Below are 23,058 nucleotides of genomic sequence, written 5' to 3'. Positions count from 1 at the left end.
CGTATCTATAATTTTTTATTGTTCCATGCTATTATATTATTTTTGGGACTAACCTATTAACCTAGAGCCTGGTGCCAGTTTCTGTTTTTTCCTTGTTTTTGAGTTTTACAGAAAAGGAATATCAAACGGAGTCCAAACGGGATAAAACTTTACAATGATTTTTCTTAGACTAGAAGACATCCACGGAGCTTGGAGAGGGGGTTAGAAGAGTCCCGAGGGGCCCACAAGCCATCAGGCCGCGCCCTAGGGGGCGCCTCCCTGGCTTGTGGGCACCTCCGGAGCCCCCCAACCCTAATTCTTGCTCTATAAATTACCAAATATTCCCAAACCAATAGAAGCGTCCACCAAAACACTTTTCCGCTGCCGCAAGCCTCTGTTCCCGTGAGATCCCATCTTAGGAACTTTTCCGGCACCCTGCCGGAGGGGGATTCGATCACGGAGGGCCTCTACATCAACCTTGCTGCCCTTCCGATGAAGCGTGAGTAGTTTACCACAGACCTACGGGTCCATAGCTAGTAGCTAGATAGCTTCTTCTCTCTCTTTGATCTTCAATACAATGTTCTCCTCGATGTTCTTGGAGTTCTATCGGATGTAATATTCTTTTGCGGTGTGTTTGTCAAGATCCGATGAATTGTGGATTTGTGATCAAATAATCTATGAATATTATTTGAGTCTTTTCTGAACTCTTTTATGCATGATTAAATATCTTTTCCATTTCTCTTTGAATTATCGATTTGGTTTGGGCAACTAGATTGGTTCTTCTTGCAATGGGAGAGGTGCTTAGTATTGAGTTCAATCTTGCGGTGTCCTCACCCAGTGACAAAGTAGGGGTAGCAAGGCACATATTGTATTGTTGCCATCAAGGGTAAAACGATGGGGTTTTCATCATATTGCTTGAGTTTATCCCTCTACATCATGTCATCTTACTTAAGGCGTTACTCCATTCTTATGAACTTAATACTCTAGATGCATGATGGATAGCGGTCGATGTGTGGAGTAATAGTAGTATATGCAGAATCGTTTCGGTCTACTTGACATGGACGTGATGCCTATATTCATAATCAATTATCAATTACTCGACAGTAATTTTTTCACCCACCGTGTGTTTTCTTTCAAGAGAGAAGCCTCTAGTGAAACCTATGGCCCCTGGGTCTATTTTCCATCATATATTTTCAGATATATAAACCAAAAACCCAAAAATACCTTGCTGCAATTTATTTAGATTTACTTTAGTTTGCTCTTTCATTTATCTTTTATACCTATATATATTAGATCTCACTCTTAGTCTAGACCGTGAAGGGATTGGCAACCCTTTTTCGCATTGAGTGCAAGTGTTTATAAGTTTTTGCAGGTGCATAGATTGGAGACTTGCTTGCGCCTCCTACTAGATTGATACCTTGATTCTTAACTAAGGGAAATACTTATCTCTACTTTGCTGCATCACCCTTTCCTCTTCAAGGGAAAAATCAACGCAAGCTTAAGAAGTAGCACCGCCCGATCCAAGGATCACAGTTTCCCCTGGAGCAACACGACGGCCAATGAGAGCCGCGGCAACGGCTTCAAGAAGGGAACGGGCTTTGCCGCCGCCGGTCCTTCCAAAGACAGATCAGGTTTTCACCCTGGCCAACACTCATCCGCCACCGAACGCCACACCTCGGCAACCACGCCGCCCACACGGCCATGGCCACCGGGCAGCACCGAGCCACGGACTCTGCTCATGAGCACCGCGTTACCATCACCATGGCCGCCGCCCCTGCATCCAAGACCTTGACACCTCCACACTCAAGACCCGCCGCTACCCCCACCAAAGAGACAAATGGAAAGGCCCCACCTTTCACACCCCTGGACGGCCCCCAGTGCCAAGACCCAATAGGCCGGGCAAAACTGGCCACCATCGACCCGTCCTGCCGCATCGGGCGTGAGACAAGCACGGTCCAGCAGCCGGGCGCGAGACGAGCTCAGTCCTGCAGCGCCGAGCATGAGACAGGTGATGGACCGCAGCTGGGAGAGGGTCAACCCTTTGACGGAAGTAGCGCCCAGACGCCGAGGGGAGGGATCGAAGGCCGAAACAGTCCACCTGCAAACGAGCCTACGCCGGCGGAGAAGCCAAACGTCGCTGCAGCCGGAACCGCCGAGCTGTCGTGTAGACACCAAGCATCAGGGAGGCCACAACCTCCTCGCGCCGTTGTAGCCCACGACCAGAGCAGCCACCACGCCGGGCCGCTGCCCTATCCCGCGCTATTCGCCGAGACCAAACCGTTATGTCTGACAGAGCACGCAACCATCGGCCGCACCTCCGCCCGCTACCAAAAGATGTGCCGCCGGGTGATGTAGCCCCATGGGGCCCTCCTGGAGCCCGCACGCCGCCACCATGGCCGCACCATGGCGCCTGGCCATGAGCAGCCCACCACGCCCAGCCAGCGGGCCGACCCAAGGGTGGACGCGCATGACCCAGACCACGCGCCCGCCACCTGTGCCCAGCCGCACAATAGCCGCCGCCACCACCAGATCCACTCGCTGCCACCGCCAGAAGGCCCCCGCACCAGCCGCTCGCCGCCCCGCCGCTCGACGCCAGGCCAGGCCAGCGCAGCAGCCACAACGCCCGCGCCGCTGGCACGGCCGTCCGTAGCGCCGCCGCCGCGCCCCGAGGTGGTCGCCACATCCCGTGCTGCAGGAACCGCCGAGGGAGGAAAAGATCCCCGGCGGCGTGCGCTGACGGTGACAAGGGGGAGGGTCGCGAGGAGGACGGTTGGCGACGTGATTTAGGGTTCGCCCCTCCCGCTCGCGGGAGCGGGTCAGGACGAGGAATCCTCCGATCCGCAGATCCATCTCGAGATATTAAGTTCATAACAAACAGAGCATTGCAATAAGCATGATGACATAATGTAGACAATAAAACTATCATCCAAGCGTGATAAACAAAATCGTCGTTTTATTGTTAGAAGAAATAGTACAATTCATGTCTTATCCCCTCTTGTCACTAGGATATATAAAACTACAAGATTGAACCCACTATCATACACCATTCTCTTTGATGAACTACCTGTTAAACTTCACCAAAGAAGACAAATGGGTAGGAGAGCATATATGCCTACTTAATTATGCAGCAAAGAAATCATAGGAAACTCGATAATATTCATGAACAAATCCAATAATAAAGTGACAATTCATCATATCCAACAAACACAACAGCGACCATATCAAATTGATCACAATCATGTGAGGCAGCTCACATGAACTTTCTATTAAGGCACAAGGGAGAGAGGATACCATCTAGTTATTGATATGGATCTAACGTACTAAGAAAACTACTCACATCTGGACATGGTGCCATCAAGGTTGATGAAGATGGCTCCGGTGATAGATTCCCCCTCCGACAGCACGTCAGAACATGCCTTATAACTGGATCTCCCCGAAACAGGAACTTGCAGCAGCGGAAAAAATCACGTATAATCCGGTAAGGTGAAGTACCCCTAGGACGCAACAACTTCATGGTGCAAGAGGTGTGGCAAAGCCAACACATGCAACAACATCGATTGGGTACACAAGCACCGGACGTGGCAAAGGTGGTTCACCCGCAGATCAATTTTGAATGATTACAATGTTGTGAAATGGACTGCATCCTATGTGACCCGTGTGGGGTCTCCTTGACATTCTGGGCCCTGTGTCTGTGCATCAGTTGTACATGATCCGACCCTGGCATCGTCTGATCATATGTTATTTGCATCAACTCCAAAATACCATAAGATAATGGAATTTCTTCAAAAATGCATGGCAATTTCTCACGGATAAAAGATTTGTTGTGAAAATTGCCATGTTCGCTTGAAGGAATTGCCATACACTCGACACATAAATTGCCTCAAAAAACTTTTGTTTTGCCATGGTCCCTCAGCAAACATTCGTTGAATAACATTAGCGAAATTTAAAAGCACAAGGATACAACAAATACAAGAATCGACACAAGTCTCATATATGACTGTAGCATATAATTGTATAAACTAAAAGCTAAAAGCAAAAGATCATAACCCAAAAATGATAATCAAATTATCTTAAATCAAAAAAAATAGTGCTCCAATCCATCGTATAGAAATTGGAGTGCACTTGTGCAAACCTTCGAAATACTTTTGAGTCAAGCAGCGCGCCCATCGTTTATTGCTCCATTGGACCATGGAGTAGTCTGTTCGGATGGTTATTAAAGTATGCCTCACCAACTTTTTTGATCATAACCAAAAGATTGACCTTTGTTTAGACGAAGACCAATTTTCTAGCGAGCCAATGTTGGCTTATCAATTCTAGTACATTTTCTAGTAAGGATGGCAATGGGTAAGGTTTGGATCGGGTTGAACAATATCAAATCCATATCCATATCCATGAAGACACTCTTTGCCCGCCCATGAAAAAAATCCATGGGTGAAAAATTGTGTCCATGTCCAAACCCGATGGATATCCACTGGATATCCATTGGGTCCTCTCGAGACATATAAGTAAGACATAACACAATGTTAACATAAGCTCTTCCAGTCTTCACCTCATGGCAGGTTAGGCCTCACTTATCGTAAACATCAGCTTATGGTAAATCAACATCCACTAACAACCTAAGATCATTTAGTATTTTTTCTAATAGATGAGAATGACGAGTCATTTAGCAAGGAGATAAAAATAAGGGAAGGGGCGTTGGAGTATGTTACTGGGGGGATTGAATGTCAACTAATAAAAGTTATGATGGGGATTGTGCAACTTTTTTCGCATGTTTTAGATAACAAAGTGTAAAATTACAGTGGGACATGTGATTGTGGGGCAGGGATAGCAGATTTTTGCCCATTAAGTCATACTATCGCGTCAGGTTTGGGTATATCCATGGGTACAAGATTATATCCATACCGTACCCATGAGCAATCGGGTCGGGTTTGGGCGTCACCCATGGATAGAAAAGCATATCCAAACCCTATCCATTCGGATCGGATATCCATGGGTATCCATGTCCATGGGTAAAATTGTCATCCTTATTTTCTAGCCTAAAATGATCAAAAGCATACATCTCAACTACTCCCTCCGTCCTCTGAGAACAAATGAGTAAAATTTGCAACTAACTTTCGGTACCCCTAAAAATAGTACCCTCGTAGTGTATAAGGGTGTGTTTGGTTGCGGAACGAAGTGGAATGGAATGTCATGGTTCCATTCCACTGGAACGGGTTGGTTCTGTTCTCGTGTTTGTTTGGAGACAATACATGGAATGGAATGGTTACAATTCAGTGTTTGGTTGGAGAGATGGAACATAATGGGTTTGGTTCTGAAAGGATCTGGATGACGACTAGAGGGGGGTGAATAGGCGTTTTAAAACTGTTACGGATTTGGCTTTATCCTAATGCGGAATTAAACTAAACGGATACCTTTCAAGCACAAATCCTAAATATACTAGGCTCAACTAAGTGCACCAACAACCTATGCTAAACAAGATAGGCACTTAAGGAAACTAGCAAGCACAAACTATATCACAAGATATGGAAATGTAGGAACAACTAAGCAATTCAACTAGCACAAGATATATCAATATGAGCAAGTATGAATTGCGGTAAGTAAAGGGTGTGGGTAAGAGATAACCACAAGTGAGTCGGAGACGCGGATTTATCCCGAAGTTCACACTCGTGAGAGTGCTAATCTCCGTTAGAGCGGTGCCGAAGCCAAAGCTCCGGGGCGTCACCAAGTGACTCACCGTATTCTCCTTTTCGAGTCACCCCCAACGGATGAGCCTCGATTCACTCGGGGTTGGTCTTGAAGGCGACCACCACACCTTTACAAACTTCTCCTGAGCACACCACAAACAAGGAAGCTTCTGGAGGAACTTGACCACCTAGGCCACTTCAACACCCTTCCCCGGAGCACACCACAAGAGGAAGCTTCCGGGGGAACCTTGGCCACATAGGCCTCTTTCACAATCTTCTCAATGTATCACCAAATCGTCTAGGAGGCGGAGGCCTCCAAGAGTAATAAACTCACGGGCTCACACTCGAACAAATCGATGCAGGGAGCTCAAACCAATGCAAAAAATGCAATGCAAGGTCAAGCAACAAATGCTCAACTCACTCTCTCAATCTCATAAGATGCACTCTTGAAAGTAGGAGATTGAAGAGAGGGGATGCTTTGGATATGATCAACAAATGGCTCACTAATCCATCCACAAATCCCCCTTCACATAGAGGGGAGATAGGGGTTTGGGAGAGGTGGAGAGAGGCTCAAAATGGTGTTTAGAATGTGTGTGAACCAACCCCCAACCGGTGGGAGGAAAGGGCCCTTAAATAGCCAAACTCCGAAACTAGCCGTTGGGGCTCCAATGGGCATTTCCTGGGCACCCCGTGCGCACGGGGGTTGAGACCCCGTGTGCACGGTACGAGCCCGTGTGCACGGAGTACCCAGAATTCTGGACACCCCGTGCGCACGGGGGTCAAAGACCCCGTGCACACGGGGTCCCCGGGACAGCCAGCAGCAGCCCACTAAAACATCGATAACTTGGGCATACGGACTCCGAATTCGATGATCTTGGGCTCGTTTTGAAGCTATGGAAAAGCCCAAGGTCCTCACATAGAAAACCACCCAAGATCAACAAGAAAGAATGATGCAAGTAATGCAAAGGTTTGAGCTCTCTACATGCGACGTGATCAAGCTACTTGCCCGAGAGTCCCTCTTGATAGTACGGCTATCAAACCTATAATCCGGTCTCCCACCAAGCACTATGAGACCGGCAAAACTAGGAAAACCTAGCTAAGGTATACCTTTGCCTTGCACATTCAACTTGAGCTTGATGATGACTTTAATGCTTGCCTCAAGTTGGAATCCCTTTCTTGTCCACGACCACTTGGTGAAGATACTCGAATTGCTTCCTCATGATGCAATGAGGGAAGCCTTATCTCAAGCCCATCTTCACAAGCACATTATCATGATGTGGACCGCAAGCTTCAAAGCATATAACCTCCGGCTTCTCATCTTGCACCTGGACTCCCCGAACTCGATGACCATCACCACTTGATGTCATCTCATCTTGCACTTGGACTCCTCGAATCCGATGACCATCACCACTTGATGTCATCCACACATAGGCTACACGAGATCTTTCCTTTTGATGCAAGCCTATGAGAAACACCTAACCCACATAGACATAACAAACATATAGCATGGGTTAGGTAACAAAGCACAATTCACAATTACTTACCATACCACTAGATCACTTGATCTCACGTGGTACATTGTTTGTGCTTTGTGAGTTGACCACTTAGATATCTCTTCGAGCTTCATCTTGGTCAACCAACATCTTTACTTCAAGCTCCATCTTGGTTTCTTGAAAGCCACACTGAACTCTTCATTTCACTTCATTGCTTCAAGACAATATCACCAAGGACTCTTTCATGACCATATCAAGTTCCACTATGAATATCATCTTGGTCACCACTTGCCCTTCTAAAAACTCCATCCCAAACTCTTGAGAGGCATAATGAATTCGTCACTCTAGTTGCTTGCTTCAAGACTTGATCAACATGATCTTGTCTTGAGAGGCATAATGAATTCTTCACTCTAGTTGCTTGCTTCAAGGCTTGATCAACCGAAACCCAACACATGAGCTCACCATGATCTTGTCTTGAAACCATAACTCGAATTCTTCTCTTTGATTATTCTATCAAGCCTTGATCCTCAGAAGACCAACTTGAAACCCCGCTGGATATGGAATCTCGAGAGCCAACACCTAGGCCCCGTGAGCACGGGGTATCCAGAGAGTTGACACTCGACCGCGTGCGCACGGTATAAGCCCGTGTGCATGGGGTATCCAGAGAGGGATACCATGAGGACTTCTTCGGATGCTTTGATGGCAATCTTCACATAACAACCCAAAGAACTTCAAGCATCACTATGGAACATATCTTCATATAAGATCCAATGCACTTGATGCTCCATAGGAATTGTCATTTAATACCAAAGCTTAGAGCAAATATAACTTCATCTATATGGACTTCATCCTTGATTCCATCCAATATCCTTGAGGCATTATCTTCATATATATGGACTTCATCCTTGATTCCATCCAATATCCTTGAGGCACCATCTATGGACAAAACCTTCAAATATATCTCACTGAAAACATTAGTCCATAGAGATTGTCATTCAATTACCAAAACCACACTTAGGGGCTACATGCCCTTTCAGGTTCATTTTGACAAGGTACATTAACAAAGCATACAAAAATGACATTGAAGATATCTACAACTATTTCCTGTTGCACCAAAGCCACAGTCAAACTACTCAATGATTAATGGTTAAGAGCTAATGAACTCGTTGGCTGGTTGCCATTAGCGATCTGCCACTGCTCCTCTGCCTCCATTAGTCTACTGAAGTAGTAAAGCTTCAGATTGGAGGAAGAACCAGAAGTTGCTCTCCTCTTCCCAGGTCCATGCGTGTCGCTACCAGCAGGCCAGGTTGTTGCCACTAGCACGGCAGCAGGTCAGTCACCGCCCCCAACAAATCGGCCGCCTACTCACTCGCAAGTCAGTCCGCTGTCGCCCACTAGCAAATCAAGCACCCACCGCCGACAAGCAGATCAAGCCGTCGCCGCCACCAGCAGATCAGGCCGCCGCCGCTCCCCGAAGATCTGGTCGACGCCAGAAAATTGCAGCCGCCCCCCTGCAGGTCAGGCCACTATCTAAGGTGTGGCCGCCGCCAGCAACGGCCGCCCCCGTCGGTTGCTGCCCGGTCCGCTACCCAGATGGGAGCGCTGCGGCTGTGAGAGAGCAGAGGGAGGCAGGTGAGAGACGAGGGGGAGGCGAGCCGAGAGAGGTGGGAGGAAAGAGCGACCGGTTCCGCGTGATTCCTCCGATTTGGAGGTATCGACGCGTTTCGGATATAGCATGAATAGTCGCTCGATGGGAACGACTTGGTTCTCGTTCCACCTACGTACCAAACGCAGGAACGAGGCTCAGTCATGGGTCTGACCCATGCCATTCCACTTGGTGATTGAAACCAAACACACCCTAAGAGTTTTTTAGAAGAGTATTGAACATATAATTCTAGCTATGCAACCCGCCTACCGAGCGGCATCGCGGCGCGCATGCGTTCTGGCCGCACGATCTGCCTCGCTGGCCCGATTTTACAGTGCTATCGAAAATCCCGCGGTTAGTTTCTTTGAACATTGATCTTTCATGCTACAGCGGATGACGTGTGGGGCTCCATTCCTCGCGGGCCCGTTTGGCAGTTACATTGAGAAGAAACCTCTGGGTCTCGTCCGTTCTATGCGCTGTGGAATCGGGTGAAAACCTAGCTGCAATCCCCTCACATCCTCGATCCCCAGACCCCATGCTTCGTCTCTCCTCTCCTCCTCACGACCACCGCCGCCGCCGCGCCCCTTCTCCTCCTCCTCCTCTGCCCAGCGCTGCCTCTCCTCCTCTCCTACTACTGGATCCTGCCGGATCCTCCCGCGTGCCAGCTTCTCCTCAAAGAGAAGGGTCACATCCCGCAGGAGAAGAGGGGCGGCGCGGCAAAATTGAGGAGTAGCGTTGCAGCTGGGTCTTGACGGTGGAGGTTGAGGAGCAGGGGAGGCCGGTTGTGGGGCGAAGGAGTAGCATGGCCGGTGACCGGGGCAAGAAGCAGCGGGACAGCGCTCCCATCGCACTAGGGTGGAGCTGCAGGGGAGAAGGGGTGGTCAGCCCTTGTTCATCATGGTCGCCATTGGCTTGCAGGTATGCTCCGGCTAGGTTGTTCTTTCTCTAACTTAGGCTATGGTTGCAGCCGTTGGCTGTTATGTTAGGTCTTGATGTATTTGCTTTTTTATAGGCTTATAGTTTGAAAAACCATATATAATGATTCCTAATTTGATGCCAATAGCTCGTGCAAGCATCCACAGTGATGGGTTCTTGTGCTGATTACCAGAGGCAACAGCACAGTCGTGGAGTACATGTACATCAACGCCGACAGTGCCGGAGCAACGACACGAGGTGGGCGATTTGACCAGCGCAACATTCTTGTGTGTTCATTTAGACATTCATGAAAGAATCTGGTCCTTGTCTTTCCATGCACGCCTGTATATTTAGACATTCTTGTTTCTATGTATGCATACACATAGAAGATATTAAATATGTCTGAAACATGTGAAAGCATGCATATTTTTACTGGGCTCGAAACATATCGGACCTCTGCTGCTCACAATATCTAGGAGGAATTCTAAATGCCCAATTTGATCAATTTTTTAGTTTAATAAAGGTTGTCCCTGATTCTCAGTCTCTTAGGTACAGTATGTTAGTTCAATAAAGGCCATTCCTGTCCTTAGTTTAATAGGTACAATGAGCTTTTCAATTTGTCGTTCTCATCTTCCTTAGAGTGATTTTATTTTCGTCTTTATGCACACAACTTTTATGATTTCAGTCTCCAGATGAAGCTTTTGTGGCCAGCAATGAAAACTGCTTAAAGATGAGCCTGCCCAGCCACCTGTCATCCACGACCCTACTCCTCAAGCCATTCTTGTCTCTACTGGTAGGTGAGCTCTTTCCTCCTCCCCCCTCTCACTTTTGAATTTATGCTGGTAGATGTGTTTGCTGTGGGTTCTGCTGCTGCTTGGCCTAACTCTACTTGTGCTGCTGCTATGTGCTACTATATGTTGTTGGTCGCCTCCTTGGTTATTTGTGAATCTGAAAACACTTTGTGAGAAGCACGGATTGAAGAGAAGGCTATGAGCCAATGAGAAGAGCTTCATTTTCAGTTTTTGTTAAGAATTGATGAAGGACGTGTCATATGTTCAGTTGCTAACGTTCTCTCTATGATGTATGCACTTGTTGTTCATTGCATTGGAGGGAGAGGAAAACTCTTTGTGAGAAGCAAGGATTGAAGAGACGGCTATGGGCCAGCGAGAAAACCTGAACTTTAGTTTTTTATTTAAGAATTGATGACGGATATGTCATATGTTCAGTTACTTACATATTCTCTATGGTGTATGTACCTGTTGTTCATTGCATTCGAGGGAGAGGACAACAAGAGTAAGAAAGTCTTGCGACATGAAGGCAGTAGCACGCAGCGCCAAGTCAAGCGCATTGGCCTCGATGGCAAGAGACCAGTACCATCAGGTTCACTTGACTGCTTGCTAGGTTAGTGGTTCATCTCTTATTCTTCTTCATGTAGGAAATATAAGGTGCGCATATAGAAGAGTCCATACTGGGCATCCTTTTCTTTTTTAGTTTTTGCAATCCATGGCAAAGTGTGCTATATATTTTCATAATTCTTACCACTTACTTATTTTTTCAGCAGCATAGATTTAAATGCAGTAACGCGTGTTTATACTTTGCAGCCCGGCATTGAACAATACCCTTAATAAAGCTACATGGTGTACGCTAATTGTCATATTTTGACCGACAAATCTGTTTGAATAGATTATACAAGATTGATGTGATTATCAGATGATTGCAGTCTACCCCAGGGTGAGTTTATCCTTTTGGTTTATGCAAAAATGCTTATTTGGCTTCATGTGTAACATGATTTTTCAGCATCTAATATTTGTTCTGTCCAACAGAGTACACGATAAAGAAGTGCTACTGCTACATTACTGCTGCTTGCCAAGGGAAAAGAGAGTTCCATTGTAAAATGAGATGCCAGGTATTGAGGGCTAGACTGTACATGGCAAAGATTAATTTGTTATGGTGAAGCCAAAGCTTTAGTGTTTGAGTCATTGGGTGTCATCTTTGTTAACTTATTATTAAGCATATCTACTATGTACTTTGCCCCACATAAATGATTGAGAAAAACTCTGCTTTTTATGACATCATGACTCACTGTCATGTCTAAATATTTGAATCTTATATTGATGTTTCGACCGTGGATGCCAAAACATCACAGTTTGCCTGATAGAGTGAATCCATTATAAAATAAAGCTCCTTCCATCAATTAGATAGCTTTTATGAATTTGATTTTTCTATTTTGAAGATACATATTGGTTATTTGGATGCTTTCGTTTAAAGATTTGCATAGACCAATGACGATTCATGCGGCAGGGAGGGGACTGGTGATAGGAAACATGGGTCCAAGAAGAAGTCAAAGAGCATGGTGAGTTGTTCTCCCTTTTGAAATTTAAAACCTAGACTAGAATCGGTCAATTGTAATTTGGCAATATGATTAGGATAGCATAATATTTTGCTACTACCTTGCTAATAGCTTCGCGAGGTAATTATGTCAGCTATATATGTGTTTATTTTTTACTGTAGTGAGATCGCTTATTTTAATTTAGAAAATAGAAACATGAAGTGTGGTTATAAGAAGCTAATAACAGATGTTCTTAGCATGAACAAGCTCTGTAATGTACCTACTAACTAATAGCACAATCGAATCCTTCCTGAGCTTCGTATGTCAGTCAAGACTTGGCATGCCCGGTTTTACTTTACGAAGAGTAGTATGTGGTGCTCTAATATTCAACCGCGTTCTTGAATTGGGAATTATGTTTATAATAGTTAAAGTGCTTGCGTGTTAGTCTGATGTATATAAGTGAAAGAAAATAAAAAAACGGATGGACGAAGGGAACTTCTTGCTTTTCTTTTCCTTTTGTTTCTCTGTTTCATAATTACTCCCTATGATGGGAAGGTTTGAGAATAGAAACGTTCTACTCTTTTATCCCTTTTAGTGTGAACGGCTCGACGGCAAGCGTGGCTATCTGCTCCTCACTCTATTGGTTGTGTCTCTGTCTTCCCCATGCGTTGCACCACACGCCTATTTGTGGCTTGCGTGCTGCTGCTGCGTTTATGGTGTGTTGGCTTGATGTGTGTGTGTGTGCACTAGCTAGGCGAGGATCACTGGCTCACTTCTCTCTCTCTCTCTGTAGCTTCTTAGGGAAAAAATAATTTTCCTCTCGCCTGGATCATGCTTCTAGCATCTTTCCAGGCAGGTAGATGTTTCCAGGATCAAGAGAGAAAAGGTTCTTGCATGTATATACTTTTAGGTGACACATGACCAGAAGTCTTTCCTATGAAAATCATGTGGTGTTGTGACGCCCCGACCCTTTTCTTTAGAAATTTGCGATGTGTTTATGCATGTCTGTGTTGTGATGTGCTCATGTGCATATGAGCATGATTTGTTCTGGCACTTTAGGCATTAGCACACCTATAATACCATTTTCTAATATCTGACAGTTGTATATTTATATTGGTTGCGCCTAGCTTTTGGGATATAATTTCGAAGGGTATTCTTCCCATATGATCAGTTCTGCGGTGTGCACTCATTTTTACTGCGATGAATGGTGTCTAAGTCTCCCTCTCTCTCTCACTCTCTGTGTGTGCCACTCTCTCTGAGAGTTGAAGGTAAGTTATTATTTCCTGTTATCAATCATGGGGATGTTACAATTTCTATTTATTTCTGCGGTGGCCAATAAAATCTAACAAGAAGTTGTTATCCACCTCCTTCCATGATGGCGAACCTCGAACTATTGTTTCTTTTCCGGTAGGATATGCATTTGATCCAGTCCATGTCTTGGCCTCTTTTTGATGTGTGTATTGCTATGTTCTTCTTCCAGGTATTGTTCAATCCATCAGTAGCCAGCGGATGTCGTGCTGTGATTAAGGTTTGCCACCTTCCTCTGCTACATCGCTTAGTTTTATGGGCCATTCTTAGAATACTATGTGCTTGCTCTTTTTGGCTGTGGCATGTGAATATGATGCTTACCAACATTATTGTAGAATTTGTTTCTCGGTGATGTAAAACTTATAGCTATTAAAGGAAGCCCTTGGTTTGTATTAGGTACTTGTGACATTTGGTGGAACTGTATGACAAATAGTGAAAGAATACAAATTACCAATGATGTAGTTACATAGAGAGAAGATACTCACATGTCACATCATATTCCCTCACGCTCCTCTTCTCAATGCAAAACTTAATATTAGTTCAAGCTTCTTTTGTTATGCTGTCAACAATGTCAATTGGTGGAACAGGTGTCACCCTAAGAAATTGAGATTAGCTAATATGTTATTCTGTAACAACACTCAGGTTCTTGAAACAAACAAGATGAGAATTTATTTAAACATGATAGTATATTACCTACTTTAATCCTCCAATATAATGGTCGACATTAATGGCGTAAACATCCGCTGACAAGTAGTTTCACCAGAAGTGTTATGAGCTGCAAAGTAAGTGAATAGAGCATTAAACCAGGCAAACTGAAAAGCAAAATCTTCACGCAGTAATTTTTATCATACAAGCAATTGAAATAACAGACATATGAGATTCCAAGCAAGATACATACTTTCCCCAATGCTTCTTAACAACATCAATTGCTTGTGAAGGTGGAGTCGCCGATAAGACCGTGAGATCGCCGGCAAGGAGACCCACCTCTGCCCAAAGACACCGGCTCCCACGCACTACTGGGATGTGGGCAACCACGAGCATGCTCGTCGGGAGGCATCCTCAATCGCTGGCGATGGCTGCCTTCCCTGAAAATGAGGGCTCTGCTGGTGAGGTCCGAGATCCCGATTGGAGAGGAGAGGAGGTGGCGGCCACTCAAGCCGACGCTGGCAACAGGCGGTCGGCTCAAGTGTCTGGGCCTGCCGTTGGGCAGCGCCACAGCACAGGAGGCGGGGCCCCTCTTGCTCCCGAACAACGGTGCGCATCAGCGGAGGCTGGAAAACTTGGGGCGGGGAAGAGAAAGAGGGGAGAGGTGCCAGCCACCATGCGCTGGGATTTCAAGATCGGAGGAGGAGAGAAGCGAGGGGAAGAAGCAGCGAAGAGACGACAGTGCAGAGGAGCGACACGTGCTGCGCGCCGTCCTCCTATCCCCACGCCACTTTGCACTACACCGCTTAAAGAAACGGCCAACAAGACCGGAAACTCCGAAGAGTACCCGAGCTCGCTTGCTCTCACTCAAAAGTGTCCATCCCACGTCAGCCTCTCCAATGCATCCCATATTTGATTTTTGTATTAGGTCTAATTAATCCCAACCCACTAGAAAACTTACGATGTGCTAGGGCATTTTTTGCATGGCCAACATGAACAAATCCCAATTTTCAAATTGTAAATGTAGTCGTATTTTTTGCATGGTGAACATGAACAAATCCTAATTTGCAAATATTTAAATGTAATCATCATTTGCACAACGGACATGAAAATTTCTTATTTTGCAAATTATGAAATGTTATCGTCCCAAATCTGCTAGGATAGGCCTTTTTTTTGCACCGCTAACATGAACAGAAACAATTTGCAAATTGGGATTTGAAACCATCCTTTCTTAATTAATCTTAAATCTGTTAGACAAATGAACATGCAGAGCATTTATTGCACCTGAATTTACAACTGTCCATTTAACCACAACCACTAAACGCGCCCGAGCGCCATTCCTCCGCACTCCCAACAAACCGATATTGCCAGATGTGCACGGGCATCATGGTGCCTGTTAAAAAAATCATTTTTTACAGCTCAAAAAAATTTGAAACCTTTTGTAAACACGCACACACACACATATATACTATATATGTGCAAAAAATTATAACATTTTGCTTTCCCACGTAGTGTCAAAAAAGAAAAATATGTATTTTCAAATGGGACGGAATTTTGTTTTTTTGTATAGCATTCAAATTACATTTCTTTTTGAAACAAAATTCCATGGATCCGTAGTGAATACATGGAAGTTTCCACAGAATTATTTTCGATTTTTTTACTTTTAAATATGGTTTTTGCAATTTTTTTAAGGGCACCATGGTGCCCGAGCACACAAACTTCACACTCCAACAAAAAGGGCCATCGCACTTGAGAGGGACTGTTGGGGAACGTAGCAGAAATTCAAAATTTTCTACGCATCACCAAGATCAATCTATGGAGTAATCTAGCAACGAGGGGAAGGGGAGTGCATCTACATACCCTTGTAGATCGCGATGCGGAAGCATTGCAAGAACGCGGATGAGGGAGTCGTACTCGTAGCGATTCAGATCGCGGTTGATTCTGATCTAAGCACCGAAGAACGGTGCCTCCGCGTTCAACACACGTGCAGCCGGTGACGTCTCCCACGCCTTGATCCAGCAAGGAGAGAGGGAGAGGTTGGTGAAGACTCCATCCAGCAGCAGCACGACGGCGTGGTGGTGATGGAGGAGCGTGGCAATCCCGCAAGGCTTCGCCAAGCACCGCAGGAGAGGAGGAGGAGGGAGAGGGGTATGGCTGCGCCGAAAGAGAGACGTTCTCGTGTCTTGGGCAGCCCCAAACCTCAACTATATATAGGGGGGAAGGGGGCTGCGCCCCCCTTAGGGTTCCCACCCCAAGGGGAGGCGGCCAGCCCTAGATCCCATCCAAGGGGGGCGGCCAAGGGGAGGAGAGGGGGGCGCCACTAGGGTGGGCCTCAAGGCCCATCTGGACCTAGGGTTTGCCCCCTCCCACTCTCCCATGCGCTTGGGCCTTGGTGGGGGGCGCACCACCCACCTGGGGCTGGTCCCCTCCCACACTTGGCCCACGCAGCATTCTGGGGCTGGTGGCCCCACTTGGTGGACCCTGGGACCCTCCCGGTGGTCCCGGTACATTACCGATATCACCCGAAACTTTTCCGGTGACCAAAACAGGACTTCCCATATATAAATCTTTACCTCCGGACCATTCCGGAACTCCTCGTGACATCCGGGATCTCATCCGGGACTCCGAACAACATTCGGTAACCACATACATGCTTTCCCTATAACCCTAGCGTCATCGAACCTTAAGTGTGTAGACCCTACGGGTTCGGGAACCATGCAGACATGACCGAGACGTTCTCCAGTCAATAACCAACAGCGGGATCTGGATACCTATGTTGGCTCCCACATGTTCCACGATGATCTCATCGGATGAACCACGATGTCGGGGATTCGATCAATCCCGTATGCAATTCCCTTTGTCTATCGATATGTTACTTGCCCGAGATTCGATCGTCGGTATCCCGATACCTTGTTCAATCTCGTTACCGGCAAGTCTCTTTACTCGTTCCGTAACTCACATCATCCCGTGATCAACTCCTTGGTCACATTGTGCACATTATGATGATGTCCTACCGAGTGGGCCCAAAGATACCTCTCCGTTTACACGGAGTGACAAATCCCAGTCTCGATTCGTGCCAACCCAACAGACACTTTCGGAGATACCTGTAGTGCACCTTTATAGTCACCCAGTTATGTTGTGACGTTTGGTACACCCAAAGCATTCCTACGGTATTCGGGAGTTGCACAATCTCATGGTCTAAGGAAATGATACTTGACATTAGAAAAGCTCTGAGCAAACGAACTACACGATCTTGTGCTAGGCTTAGGATTGGGTCTTGTCCATCACATCATTCTCCTAATGATGTGATCCCGTTATCAACGACATCCAATGTCCATGGTCAGGAAACCGTAACCATCTATTGATCAACGAGCTAGTCAACTAGAGGCTTACTAGGGACATGGTGTTGTCTATGTATCCACACATGTATCTGAGTTTCCTATCAATACAATTCTAGCATGGATAATAAACGATTATCGTGAACAAGGAAATATAATAATAACCGATTTATTATTGCCTCTAGGGCATATTTCCAACAGTCTCCCACTTGCACTAGAGTCAATAATCTAGTCCACATCACCATGTGATTAACACTCACAGGTCACATCACCATGTGACCAACATCTAAAGAGTTTACTAGAGTCAACAATCTAGTTCACATCTCTATGTGATTAACACTCAATGAGTTCTGGTTTGATCATGTTATGCTTGTGAGAGAAGTTATTAGTCAACGGGTCTGAACCTTTCAGATCCGTGTGTGCTTTACGAATATCTATGTCATCTTGTGGATGCTACCACGCGCTATTTGGAGCCATTTCAAATAATTGCTCTACTATACGAATCCGGTTTACTACTCAGAGTCATCCGGATTAGTGTCAAAGTTCGCATCGACGTAACCCTTTACGACGAACTCCTTTTCACCTCCATAATCGAGAAAATTCCTTAGTCCACTAGATACTAAGGATAAGTTCGACCGCTGTCATGTGATCCATGCCCGGATCACTATTTTACCCCTTGACCAACTCATGGCAAGGCACACTTCATGTGCGGTACACAGCATAGCATACTGTAGAGCCTACATCTAAATCATAGGGGACGACCTTCGTCCTTTCTCTCTTCTGCCGTGGTCAAGCTTTGAGTCTTACTCAATTTCACACCTTATAACACAGCCAAGAACTCCTTCTTTGCTGATCTATTTTGAACTCTTTCAAAATCATGTCAAGGTGTGCGTTCTTTGAAAGTATCATCGGGCGTCTTGATCTATCTCTATAGATCTTGATGCCCAATATGTAAGCAGCTTTATCCAGGTCTTCCTTTGAAAAACTCCTTTCAAACAACCCTTTATGCTTTCCAGAAATTTTACATCATTTCGGATCAACAATATATCATTCACATATACTTATCAGAAATGTTGCAGTGCTCCCACTCACTATATTGTAAATACAAGTTTCTAACAAACTTTGTATAAACCCAAAAACTTTGATCACTCCATCAAAGCGTATATTCTGACTCCGAGATGCTTGCTCTAGTCCATGGAAGGATCGCTGGAGCTAGCATACCTTTTAGCATCCTTAGGATCGACAAAACCTTTCTGATTATATCACATACAACCTTTCCTTACGAAAACTGGTAAGGAAACTTGTTTTGACATCCATCTGCCAGATTTCATAAATGCAGCTAATGCTAACATGATTCCGACGGACTTAAGCATCGCTACGGATGAGAAAATCTCATCGTAGTCAACTCCTTGAACTTGTGAAAATACTATTTGCCACAAGTCGAGCTTCATAGACGGTAACATTACCGTCCATGTCCGTCTTCTTCTTAAAGATCCATTTATCTCGGATTTCATGGCTTCTAACCATTTGTCGGAATATGGGCCCACCATCGCTTCTCCATAGCTCGTAGGTTCATCGTTGTCCAACAACATGACTTCCAAGACAGGATCACGTACTACTCTGAAGTATTACGCATCCTCGTCATCCTACGAGGTTTGGTAGTGACTTGATCCGAAGTTTCATGATCACTATCATAAGCTTCCACTTCAATTGGTGTAGGTGCCACAGGAATAACTTCCTGTGCCCTGCTACACACTAGTTGAGGTGACGGTTCAATAACCTTATCAAGTCTCCACCATCCTCCCACTCAATTCTTTCGAGAGAAACTTTTCCTCGAGAAAGGACCTGTCTCTAGAAGCAATTACTTTTGCTTCCAGATCTGAAATAGGAGGTATACCCAACTGTTTTTGGGTATTCTATGAAGATGCATTTATCCGCTTTAGGTTCGAGCTTATCAGCCTGAAACTTTTTCACATAAGCATCGCAACCCCAAACTTTTAAGAAACGACAACTTAGGTTTCTCTAAACGGTGTCGTCTCAACGGAATTGCGTGGTGCCCCTTTTAAAGTGAATGCGGTTGTCTCTAATGCCTAACCCATAAACGATAGTGGTAATTCGATAAGAGACATCATGGTATGCACCATATCCAATAGGGTGCAGCTATGATGTCCGGACACACCATCACACTATGGTGTTCCAGGCGGTATTAATTGTGAAACACTTTCCACAATGTCTAAATTGTGTGCCAAACTCGTAACTCAGATACTCATCTCTATGATCATATCACAGACATTTTATCCTCTTGTCACGGCGATCTTCAACTTCACTCTGAAATTACTTGAACCTTTCAATAATTCAGACTTGTGTTTCATTAAGTAAATACACTCAGCATCTACTCAAATCATCTGTGAAGTAAGAACATAACGATATCCACTGCATGCCTCAGCACTCATTGGACTGCATACATCAAAATGTATTACTTCCAATAAGTTGCTCTCTTGTTCCATCTTACTGAAAACGAGGACTTTCAGTCATCTTGCCCATGTGGTATGATTTGCATGTGTCAAGTGATTCGAAATCAAGTGAGTCCAAACGATCCATCTGCATGGAGTTTCTTCATGCATATATACCAATAGACATGGTTCGCATGTCTCAATCTTTTCAAAAACGACTGATTCCAAAGATCCATCTACATGGAGCTTCTTCATGCGTTCTATACCAATATGACTCAAATTGCAGTGCCACAAGTATGTGGTACTATCATTACTATTTTATATCTTTTGGCACGAACATGTGTATCACTACGATCGAGATTCATTTTAGGTGCAAGACCATTGAAGGTATTATTCAAATAAACAGAGTAACCATTATTCTCCTTAAATGAATAACCGTATTGCGATAAACATAATCCAATCATGCTCAACGCAAACACCAAATCTCGATGGTAGAGGGAGCATGCGGTGCTTGATCACATCAACCTTGGAAACACTTCCAACACATATCGTCATCTCACCTTTAGCTAGTCTCCGTTTATTCCGCAGCTTTTATTTCGAGTTACTAACACTTAGCAACCGAACCGGTATCTAATACCCTCGTGCTGCTAGGAGTACTAGTAAAGTACACATTCATATAATGTATATCCAATATACGTCTGTCGACCTTGCCTGCCTTCTCATCTACCAAGTATCTAGGGTAGTTCCGCTTCAGTGACCGTTCCCCTCATTACAGAAGCACTTAGTCTCGGGTTTGGGTTCAACCTTGGGATTCTTCACTAGAGCAGCAAACGATTTGCTGTTTCATGAAGTATCCCTTTTGCCCTTGCCCTTCTAGAAACTAGTGGTTTTACTAACCATCAACAATTGATGCTCCTTCTTGATTTCTACTTTCGCGGTGTCAAACATCGCGAATAGCTCAAGGATCATCATAACTATCCCTGATATGTTATAGTTCATCACGAAGCTCTACTAGCTTGGTGGCAGTGACTATGGAGAACCATCACTATCTCATCTGGGAGATTAACTCCCACTCAATTCAAGCGATTGTGGTACTCAGACAATCTGAGCACATGCTCAACGATTGAGCTTTTCTCCCTTAGTTTGCAGGCTTCAGAAACTTGTCAGAGGTCTCATACCTCTTGACGTGGGCACTAGTCTGAAATCCCAATTTCAGTCTTCGGAACATCTCACATGTTCTGCGACGTTTCAAAAACGTCTTTGGTGCCACAATTCTAAACCGTTAGCATTACGCACTGAACTATCACGTAGTCATCAAAACGTGTATGTCAGATGTTTCGCAACATCTACAGACGACGCTGAGGTTCAGCACACCGAGCGGTGCATTAAGGACATAAGCCTTCTGTGCAGCAATGAGGACAATCCTCAGTTTATGGACCCAGTCCGCATAATTGCTACTACCAACTTTCAACTAAATTTCTCTAGGAACATATCTTAAATAGTAGAACTAAAGCGTATGACATAATTTGCAAACACCTTTTTGACTATGTTCATGATAATGAAGTTCATCTGATTATTGAACTCCCACTCAGATAGACATCCCTCTAGTCATCTAAGTGATACATGATCCGAGTCAAACTAGGCCGTGTCCGATCATCACGTGAGACGGACTAGTCATCATCGGTGAACATCTCCATGTTGATCGTATCTACTATACGACTCATGTTCGACCTTTCGGTCTCTTGTGTTCCGAGGCCATGTCTGTACATGCTAGGCTTGTCAAGTCAACCTAAGTGTTTCGCATGTGTTCCGAGGCCATGTCTGTACATGCTAGGCTCGTCAACACCCGTTGTATTCGAACGTTAGAATCTATCACACCCGATCATCACGTGGTGCTTCGAAACAACGAACCTTCGCAACGGCGCACAGTTAGGGGGAACACGTCTCTTGAAATTTTAGTGAGGGATCATCTTACTTACTACCGTCGTTCTAAGCAAATAAGATGCATAATATGATAAACATCACATGCAATCAAATAGTGACATGATATGGCCAATATCATTTTGCTCCTTTGATCTCCATCTTCGGGGCACCATGATCATCTTTGTCACCGGCATGATACCATGATCTCCATCATTGTGTCTTCATGAAGTTGTCACGCCAACGATTACTTCTACTTCTATGGCTAACGCGCTTAGCAATAAAGTAAAGTAATTTACATGGCGTTATTCAATGACACGCAGGTCATACAAAAAATAAAGACAACTCCTATGGCTCCTGCCGGTTGTCATACTCATCGACATGCAAGTCGTGATTCCTATTACAAGAATATGATCAATCTCATACATCACATATATCATTCATCACATCTTCTGGCCATATCACATCACATAGCACATGCTGCAAAAACAAGTTAGACGTCCTCTAATTGTTGTTGCAAGTTTTTACGTGGCTTGTATAGGTTTCTAGCAAGAACGTTTCTTACCTACGTAAAACCACAACGTGATATGCCAATTTCTATTTACCCTTCATAAGGACCCTTTTCATCGAATCCGTTCTGACTAAAGTGGGAGAGACAGACACCCGCTAGCCACCTTATGCAACTAGTGCATGTCAGTCGGTGGAACCTGTCTCACGTAAGCGTACGTGTAAGGTCGGTCCGGGCCGCTTCATCCCACAATGCCGCCGAAACAAGATAAGACTAGTAACGGCAAGTAAATTGACAACATCTACGCCCACAACTGCTTTGTGTTCTACTCGTGCATAGAAACTACGCATAGACCTAGCTCATGATGCCACTGTTGGGGAACGTAGCAGAAATTCAAAATTTTCTACGCATCACCAAGATCAATCTATGGAGTAATCTAGCAACGAGGGGAAGGGGAGTGCATCTACATACCCTTGTAGATCGCGATGCGGAAGCGTTGCAAGAACGCGGATGAGGGAGTCATACTCGTAGCGATTCAGATCGCGATTGATTCCGATCTAAGCACCGAAGAACGGTGTCTCCGCGTTCAACACACGTGCAGCCCGGTGACGTCTCCCACGCCTTGATCCAGCAAGGAGAGAGGGAGAGGTTGGGGAAGACTCCATCCAGCAGCAGCACGACGGCGTGGTGGTGATGGAGGAGCGTGGCAATCCCGCAGGGCTTCGCCAAGCACCGCGGGAGAGGAGGAGGAGGGAGAGGGGTATGGCTGCGCCGAAAGAGAGACGTTCTTGTGTCTTGGGCAGCCCCAAACCTCAACTATATATAGGGGGGAAGGGGGCTG

At 45.3% G+C, this 23,058-nt stretch overlaps 1 long non-coding RNA gene across 3 annotated transcripts; it reads left to right on the top strand.

The window, feature by feature from the left end:
• The first annotated feature begins 10,106 nt into the window (after positions 1-10,106).
• On the top strand, positions 10,107-15,083 carry LOC120973409 (uncharacterized). Of its 3 annotated transcripts, none has more exons than XR_012202700.1 (5): positions 10,107-11,117; positions 11,318-11,447; positions 11,540-12,069; positions 13,526-13,573; positions 14,292-15,083. It is a non-coding gene; the product is annotated as an uncharacterized lncRNA (long non-coding RNA). The 3 variants fall into 3 exon arrangements; XR_006670118.2 differs by lacking the exon at positions 14,292-15,083 and having other exon boundaries at positions 10,108-11,117; positions 11,540-11,622; positions 12,018-12,069; positions 13,526-13,942; XR_012202699.1 differs by lacking the exon at positions 14,292-15,083 and having other exon boundaries at positions 13,526-13,942.
• The last annotated feature ends 7,975 nt before the right edge of the window (positions 15,084-23,058 follow it).

Source organism: Aegilops tauschii, chromosome 2, assembly GCF_002575655.3.
Source record: "Aegilops tauschii subsp. strangulata cultivar AL8/78 chromosome 2, Aet v6.0, whole genome shotgun sequence".
Lineage (NCBI taxonomy): Eukaryota > Viridiplantae > Streptophyta > Magnoliopsida > Poales > Poaceae > Aegilops > Aegilops tauschii.
The sequence above is the reverse complement of the archived record's forward strand: the minus strand, read 5'-3'. Positions and strand labels throughout refer to the sequence as shown.